Source organism: Aplidium turbinatum, chromosome 8 (genome assembly GCF_918807975.1).
Source record: "Aplidium turbinatum chromosome 8, kaAplTurb1.1, whole genome shotgun sequence".
In the NCBI taxonomy this organism is placed as follows: domain Eukaryota; kingdom Metazoa; phylum Chordata; class Ascidiacea; order Aplousobranchia; family Polyclinidae; genus Aplidium; species Aplidium turbinatum.
Genome location: NC_137479.1, coordinates 9,969,513 through 9,979,129, shown reverse-complemented (window position 1 = coordinate 9,979,129; position 9,617 = coordinate 9,969,513). Strand labels below are relative to the sequence as shown.

Here is a 9,617-nt window from a genome sequence, read left to right as displayed (position 1 = left end):
GTGAAAAAAAAAAATACTTGTGACCATAGTATAAACAAGACACTAATCCGTTTTAAAAATGTAAGCGTGGGATCGATCACGGATCCAACAGCTCAACAACAAAACCTTCAGAACCGAATGGAGGTGAAACCCTAAGTAAACAGTGTTGTCATTTAAAAGTCTCATGAGACACATCCAAAGTGTTTTATGATTTTTAGATTAAGATTATAAAAACAATTTAAGAGTTTGCAAATCATAAGTGTGCTTTAAGTTGCTGGAAATACGCTTAAGGTTGCTGGGAGTAAGCTTATGGTTGCTGGAAATACTTTATCTTAAAAAGAAAAGAGTAAATAAGCGGATGTATTATTCTTGAGAGAAATAAAAAAAATTATTTCAACAAACTGTACACTAAAACTGTTTAAAACATTAACACGATAAAAATTTTAAGAAATTAAAAATGTTAGTTCTGTAACTTACAAAACTGAAAAAAAATAATTTTAATAAATCATAAACTTTTCATTGCAAAAACCAACAACTAAAAAATACTTTTAACAAACTACAAACTTTTAAGTTCCATAATTTAAAACTGAAAACAAAATTATTTCAACAAACTGTAAACTAAAACTTTTTTAAAACATTAGCACGAAAAAAAAAATAAGAAATTAAAAATGTTAGTTCTGCAACTTACAAAACTAAAAAAAAAATAATTTTAATAAATCATAAAGTTTTATTCTAATAAGATACACACGAAAAATTAATTTAAATAAAAAAATAGTTAAGTTTTATTTTACAAACTAGAAAGTAGTTTTTACAAATCGTAAACTAAAAGTTTTATTCTAATAACATAAACATGAAAAATTATTTTAAATAAAAAAAAATAGTTAAGTTTTGTTTTACAAACTAAAAAGTAGTTTTGACAAATCGTAAACTAAAAGTTTTATTCTAATAACATAAACACGAAAATTAATCACAAACTCAACTTTTATTAAACTGAAAAATAGTTTTAACAAATCACAAACTTTTAATTGCACAAACCAACAACCAAAAATATTTTTAACAAGCTACAAACTTTCAGTTTGTATGATTGATAAATTTAAAAAAAAAACATTAACTAACGAGATGCAAACTTTATGTTCCATAATTTACAACTGAAAATTAGTTTTAACAAACGTTTAAGTTCCATAATTTACAACTTAAAAAAATAGTTTTAACAAACTACAAACTTATAAGTTCCATAACTTACAAACTGAACATAAAAAAATAGTTTTAACAAATTATAATCTGAAAGTTTAACACATGAAAACATACACATGAAAAATTATGTTAAGTGACAAACTTAAGTTTTCTTTTACAAACTTAAAAAATATTTTCAACAAATCGCAATTTTATTTTTACAAGCTTAAAAAACTATAACAAAATATCACAAGTTTCTGTTGTATAATTTGTAACGTTAAAATCTGTGTTTGGAGATTTGTTTGTATGTTTTTATCAGCAGGTGTCATTACGTGTTGCAAAATTTGTAACGTTAAAATCTGTGTTTGGATATTTGTTTGTGTGTTTTTATCAGCAGGTGTCATTACGTGTTGCAAAATTTGTGCTCTCATTCTGCTGGAGTTTGTATTTTTTTATGCTTGTCTTGAGGTAACAATTTGTGATGTAGATTGCGCTAGGTTTGTTGATTTTTTTCCAGTCCTCAGATTGTAGAAGTATACGTTGCAACAATTTGTTCTATAGCTGTTCATTTGGGTGTTCTCGTTGTTTAAAAGAAATGTTGATTGTTTAGCTGGTATTAGCATCATCTAAAATAAAAGTGTAAAATTTATTCCTGCATGATAAGCCTAAAGTTATGTTGTTTTGACCAAGTTATTACTCCAGGCTAGTTACATTTATCAAACCTTACCATAAAGTTTTAGCTGAAGCCGCTGTTACAGCGAAACGAAGACCTGGTGAAATAAAGGTTTACTGAAACCAACATTAACTGAAAAGATGATAAAATGCAATATTTATTAGTGTTCAAGATGATTAAATGCAGTATTTATTAGTGTTCAAGATAATTAAATGCAGTATTTATTAAGTTTTTTCGGTCAAGTCATGGGTTTTGCCTTACAATGAACTAAAACAATTCCACTGATTAAAAGATTCATCAAAGTACAACGAAATGTTCAATCAACCTAAACATTCCAAACAACAGTGAAACCTCATATACCAATAAAATCACCAAAAGATCCCACCAATCAATGACAAGTTATGAAACTCGAAAGATCCACTCCCCATAAGAATGCAACACAGTATTCGGAAAGACCTGGAATCGAACCAATAGACCTATTGTCCGTCAGCACATAGGTTTTATTAAACAACAAGATTTCCAGTAAAAAACTGGTCGGTTAGCTCAGTTGGTTAGAGCGTCGTGCTAATAACGCGAATGTCGCGGGTTCGATCCCCGTACTGACCATGTATTTTATTTTGATGTAAAAAGTCTTTCTATATTTCTTTCAGTAGAAGAAGTAGCTAAATGAAAAAAAAAAAATCTAGTTTCATTGGCGTTTGAACGAACTTCAGAATTTCCTCGAATTAGGCTATATTTTGTATCCAATTTAAGATGAGCTGTTCGCTATTGCAATCAGTGTCGGTCTGGCGGAGCAGCCTCCTTGTTTAACCATTTGTGATGACAGTGTCCATGTTTCTGCATTGTAGAGTAGCGTAGTCCATATATAACATTTCGCATTGGAGTGTTGATGTTAATTTTTCGTGTTAAAATCAAATATAAGGATTATTAATAGGCCCTACATTTCCCGCAACTTAACAATAGATTATTTCCTGCAAAGATGAAAAATAATTAAAATCAGGTCATTTACAAACGCTCATACGTAATTTGAATGTAATCCGTTAAACCAAAACTGTTTTTCTTTCTAACCTTCTTTCTGCACTGATTCAACGTCTAATCAAAATCAACTTTTTAATACAAACCACTCAACTAAAACCGCTATTCTTTCAAAATCGCTATTCTTTCTAACCTTCTTGACGTTTTTATACCAATTCAACATCTAATTAAAATCAACTTTGGGGCTATGTTTCAGCTTTAATTATTCCATATCCAACTCAATATTAAACTTTGCTAACATATTTCAGTACAAATTATCACATCTAAACTTTACTAACATACTCTGACAATCTAACAACACAAGAAAAACTGGATAATGTTAACTGACTAAGAGTGCATTGTACCAGCTGCTTGCTAGGCTATAGTTTATAAAAGTCTACTTCAGGAAGCAGGCTGAGTTCGTGCATCCACAACAAAACTGCTTATGATAGACAAATCTCTGTTTAGTGGACTTTAGACCTACTGGGTTATGAGAGTTTTACGCCTAACCACCACCAGCTGTGAAGAACAAAACGGTTTCATTAATATCACTCTTAACAGATTCGAAAAATAAGAAAGGTACACATTTCAAAAACAATTATTATTTATCAAATTTAAAAAAATACTAGCATAGAATGATGTCACGCGCCGAAATCAGATGGTGATACCCTACCTGTGGTGATACCCGGGGATACCACTTCCGTCAATACCCTTGGGTCTACCTTTGGTGCTACCACATCCGGTGATACACGGGGCAATAAGTATACATGATTAACTACTGTAAATACCATTCAAATCCCTTGACATTTCCTGCTTCACCAGCACGCTCAATATAGCCATTAGATTTAAGATCTTTCATGGTGTCAGTAAGGAAATCACGAAGTTCAGGCTGTTTTAAAGCTTTCTTTCTTAAAGCAGCAGCTCTATCTGACGCCAACACAAAATTGTTAGGTAGATCAATATCTTCCTTCAACGGAACAGGTATCTCAAATCGACCATCTTTCAACTCAATATTCGGTTCGACAAGTTCTCTAGCCAAAATATCATTGCGAGACAATTCACAGGTTTCATTTTGCAAAGTCAAATCCTGAATGACTTTATTCAGGTCTGCTATTTCTATATCGCGAGACTCAATTTTACGCTGAAAGCCAGAGATGACATCCGACTCTGAAGACGTCTGCACTCTGCACACTTTAGCAACGCTTTCAACTAAGGGTGACTTACCACCACAAGCCAACCAACCGAGAGGAGTGAGCAAAGCATGCGGTTCACTACGATTGTCACCAACACGCTCTTCTTTTGCACACATCAAATAAGCGTTGTCGTTGCCAATCAGTACATCTACAGTACTACAATCATTCAAATGAAACATATTCACGTCATGAAAATGACGGAAACCACTTAAATCTTGTTTATGGGGTAAAGTTTTAACATCGTCAGCCCAAGCTGGGTTAACCACCGAGGTTATATCACAAAACAGTTCATCAGTCTCTAACGACTGGATGTTGAGTTTAACAAGGTCAGCACAAGTAGGTTTCTGACCAGCCAGAGTATCCATTTTAAACGACGCTTTATCATACGGTTTAAGACCAAGTTCGCACACCAAGTCACTCGAAACAAAGGTCAACTGCGAACCAGGATCATGCTGACAATACACCAACTTCGATTTGCCAGTCATTGGATTCAAAACACGAGCAGCAGTTACGCGGTTAAAGGCTGCTTTAACATTTCCAATCTTAACATTACGCACAGGAACTCTGGCACCAGCCTCATCTTTACCGACCAAATCCAGAGAATCACGTGACGTCACATAAAAATCATGCAGAAGAAAATAGTGTTTCCTATCGTTGGTAGGTCCACACTTACGACAGTTATTTGCATGATTACAGTCTCTAACCATATGCTGGCGCAAACAATTCAAGCATTTGCCAGCTTTCACAATGACATCTCTCCGATCTTTAGGTGTCAAGCGCAAAAATTCTTTACAATTAGACAAAAAATGATATTCAACTTGACCACGTGACGAACAACAAAAACACGCCGGTATGTCACTATGTCTGGCCACACCGCCGCGCGGTGCGCCAACAGCAGTCGAGTACTGCGAACTCCCTGAAATCACATTATCATGGGGTTTTACCGACGTCTGCCTAACCGGACATGAAGGCAATTTTCCTTTGCCAAACTTTTTAAAATGCTGCGACTCACCAGAATCGCCCATTAGCATAATGCTAAAATCAGTCGACTTGCGCGTTTCCTCCCGTACTACAAAATCAAACAAACTCTGAAAAGTAGGTTCCTCAGTGCTACCATACTGATCACCTAAAAAGTCAAGATAACGCTGCTTAGCGTCAAACGGGAGTCGTTTAGCCAAATCCAAAACAAAACGTCCTTCTAATTTATCACGCTGACCATAAGCTTTCGCGTAAAGCAAACACTGCGACAATTCATCTTTAAACTCTTTCAAATCACTGGAAGAGATAGAAGTCAATTTGCTACCATAGCGATACTTTCTAATTTCTGGTTCTGCGAAAAGACCTCCACGAACTCCAAAACGTTGGGACAAGCGAGATAACGACATTTCTATCCTGTCTTCCTCTGACAAGCCAGGAGTGTCGGAAACCAAATTAGCAATCGTTTGTGCAGCTGTTCTAACACAAGCTGCTTGCAACAAAGTCAAACGAGTTCCCTTAAAGGGCGAAGCTGCCATCAAGGCCAAAACACGATTTTTAAAGAAGACAAATGGCATATTATTACCATCGTAACCAATCAAGGCCGCCTTATCGAAGAACGTCCTACTATTTTGGTATTCAAAAAAGCAATCCTGCTGTTGAGAACTCGATTTAGCGGGAGAAGACAAGCTATATCCCTTAAGGGGCTGAGTGGGCTCAGTCACATGCACAGCCCGATCACGATCCTCACACACGTTAAAATCAGGAGACGCGATACGCCTCTCACAACCACCCAAATTACGTGTAGCTGGGCGATCAAAAACTAGCGGCGCTGAAAACTGTGAAGGGGGCAAAGCATTACTGCTAATGGCGGCCCCGTGACCTGTACGCTCTGGGGGAGGAGTTCGGTTGTAATTTGCAGACCTTGGCTCTACAGCCTTCGGAAGACCCTTAGCCGCGGCCCCGAGACCTCCTGAAACAGCTGGAAAACATGTGGATTGTACAGGTCCACTTACGGATTGAACAGGCGTCTGGAAAAGGTTAGGTAAATTAAACTGTGATTGATGTTCACTTCTGGAATGCCTAGAAGAGCCCTTCCTAGAGCTACGCCGGGAGCCCAACTCAGAACGATATTCAGCTAAAGCTACCTCCTTACGTTGTTCAGCCCTCAACTGTGCGTCTTTGAGTGCGAACTCAGCAGCTCTCGCTTCGGCTTTCGCGGCAGCCTCAGCAGCTCTCGCTTCGGCCTCAACTCGTATGGTCTCAGCTCTCGCGGCGGCCTCAGCAGCTCTCGCTTCGGCCTCGGCTTGGATCTGGAGCTCCTCTCGTCTTAGCTGTAGGTTAATTTGTGCAACTATCCGTGACGAGCTCTCAGACATCCTAGTGCTTACATTTGAGGCGCTATCCTCAGGATGTATGTCAGCATCTAACCTATCTGAGAAATCACTTTCTTTTTGTTCGAAGTTATTTTTTAACGAGTTAAATTCGGGATCTACCCTATCACGAAGTTCTGCCAAGATTGCAGAGTTAACAATTTTACTCAAAAGAGCATGGAAATGCCTTAATTCCTTTTCTAAAGTAGATAAGTTAGATCTAAAAATTAACAGTTCCTGCTTATCACTCAAAGAACCTAGGGCCACAGAAAGTTTCCCAATTTGAGTCAAAATATCCCGTCTAAGATGCCGGGCCTCTCGAACTGACTTAGCCTCATCGTTAATGGGTCCCTCCCTAGAATGGCCTGCCCGACCGCAAAGAACATCATCAGGCTTAAACTCAGTCGAGTCGACGGCGGTCGAGTCCCTGTCACCACCGAGTGTAGACATATTAAATGTTAGGGCTAAATTTAACAATTAAAAAATTAAGTTACACAAACACACAAAATTACAGTAGTTATAAAAAACTTAACTGCAAAGACCGTAAAAATACAAAAAAGAATTTAAATGCACGATACCGTAGCTGTACGAGTATGTGAAGTCCAAACGTCCACAAAACTTGCTTGGATTCTTCCACTTGAATCTTCAAGCACAGATGGATTGCCTTTAATCTTCTTTCTTGCCAATGAATGTCAAAGTTATTTTTCTTCTGTACCAAACTGAGAAGAAATGTCTTTACTTTTTAGCTTAAAGTTCTTCAGTTGCCTACCGAGAAGAAATGTCTTTAATTTTCTTTGCTTCTTTAGACTACCAACCAATAAGATCTTCTTTTATTATTTCTTTGCTTCTAAGTGCTTCTTGGCCTACCAACTAACTAACTTCGTCTTTTATTTTTTATGGTCACAGCGGTAAACCATAATCTCTTCTTGGGAAAATTTTAACATAAAGTTCCCTAATCCGTTCGTCTGTATATAATGACCGAAGAAACACACACTTGAACTTCTTTTCAAACAGTGTATTCCTGTAAAATTAGCCCGAGGCTACCGAAAACGAGGGGGTGCAACGCCTACACCACTTAAACTGTCACTACACAACAGATTACTTGGATAAAAGACGGAACTTTTGTCCAGCTAGCAAGCACTAAGCCAACAGTTAAATGTGCGGCCAACTTTCAAACAATCATTTTACGAATGACCAGAATAGATATCAATATCTCAAATTCACGTAGAAAGTAACTGTGACGCAATAAATGAAAGACAATTATGAAGTCATTCCAACAGGTGTTTAAAACTGATGTAATATTTCCTGTTTAAACAGGCCCAAACAAGTCCAAACAAGTTTGACACAAGTCTATGAACGATGGTGCAATTTTGGCACATTTTCTAGCAACTTCCATGACGTAATATTCAGTAGACTTGAACGGTTTTATGTGACGTTTGATTTGTACAGAGATTGGCCGTAACAGTAATCACGATACAAGATAAAAGGTTTTTCAACTCTTGCAGATGAAAAGAAAACAGAGAAACAGATTAGACGTGGAGATAGATATTCGTTGTGCTCTTTCCAATACTCTTCTACCACATTCATGAGTTGTCGAAACAAAAAATCACAAGCTTCACACAGAAAACAAAAAAATCACAAACTGTAAAATGTGTGAAGCTGTTAAACTGTTAAATTTTTCCAACATACTTCCCATCATAGACTGGGTCTCTAAAGCCACATATGACATCACCATTAGAGTGGCTCGTTTTTAAACCTTTTTTAAAAATTTCTCGGGGTACTGGGGAAATGGTGCCAATGGGTGAGAAAACGCTCATGACAAAATTTGAGATTCGTAACAAATTGCCTTCAGCCTCCTCATGGGGCTCAAAAATGGAAAAATGAGTTCAAAAAGGCAATTTTTCCAAAAAATTAAAAAAATATTTTTAGTGTGGGTAGATACAAAATTGTTTAGATATATCTAGCCTAATTAACCTATGAAAAAAAATTGGAGTCATTTGAATTATTCCTTCAGCTTCCTTACAGCTTCTGAAAATTTCCATATTGCTGAAAATTTCGAAAAATTATCCATTTAGAGCAGACACTACTTTGTACCAAGACAAACTACAAAATATTCAAAATCAAGGAAAGAAGCTATTTGATATTGCTGCTTGTAAATGTTTGGATTTTACATTCTGCTTCTAAAAAAGTGCCCTGTAAGGAGCAGGACTTCTTGATTGACCAGCGCACGAATAAAATGATTATATTTGGTATTGACCACCGTGAAACGATCAAAGTTAGAAAAATGAATCCGCGGAAAAACAAACGGAAACAGTGCCAAGCAGCACAGCAAAATCAATACGTTGAACGCATTGAACTGGCTTCATCATCGTCTCAATTAGGGTTGCCAGATTGGGCGCTTTTACGCCCAATTGGGCTACTTTTGATTTCTCCAAGCGCCAAAAATTCGTGTTGGGCGCGCTTTTTTGGTTGGCGCCCAATTGGGCTACTTTTTTTTTTAAATATAATATAACTTTTTATGTAAAAATTGTATCATGTTTAAGATGTTTACCTAATTCGTAGTTATTTCATAGAGGAGCAGCGTTTTTGGAGGCCTCGGTCAAGCAGGGTTACCAATTTACTAAGTATAAAGATGCCAATTTTCAAAAATGTCCATGTTTAGGCTTTAATATCTGGCAATCCTGGCAACTTAAGTGATTCATGAAAATGCAGTGGGCATCAGTTCAGTAATTCAGTTTGTTTTTATTTCTGACGATCACAACGAAAAACAATATATTTTAAACATAGCAAGGGTCTAGAAAAAGGTAGAAGCAACAAAACACGGACGCTATAACGTGCATGATGCCAAAGCAGGACAATCAGTTATGGCATGGTCGCAACTCGTAACACGCAACACCTTAATAAAGTTTTTACAAATGTAGAAAGATGAGAAAAGACAGGCTAGTGAAATTTTTTTTAACAATTTATATGAGTAAAAAAAAGATAGTTTCTATGTTGAACGACCAAGGTGGGTTATCAAAACTGTTGATGGTCTTGAGGGGGACACTCTTGATGCGTTAGCTCATCACGAAAAGCAATTAAACCATTTTTTGTGTTGTTTGGTGTGGAACCGGTACGGTACTTGTTTATAGTTATTTTATCAAACAGTTAAGTGAATGCATGGTTGCCAATCTGTCTGAAAGATGTGAAGAACTGGAAAAACACTTATAATTTGGGACTGATGATCAAGCGTTCTTC

General features: G+C 36.5%; 1 non-coding gene across 1 annotated transcript; it reads left to right on the top strand.

The window, feature by feature from the left end:
- The first annotated feature begins 2,357 nt into the window (after positions 1 to 2,357).
- On the top strand, positions 2,358 to 2,431 carry Trnai-aau (transfer RNA isoleucine (anticodon AAU)). Its single transcript has one exon. It is a non-coding gene; the product is annotated as a tRNA-Ile (tRNA).
- The last annotated feature ends 7,186 nt before the right edge of the window (positions 2,432 to 9,617 follow it).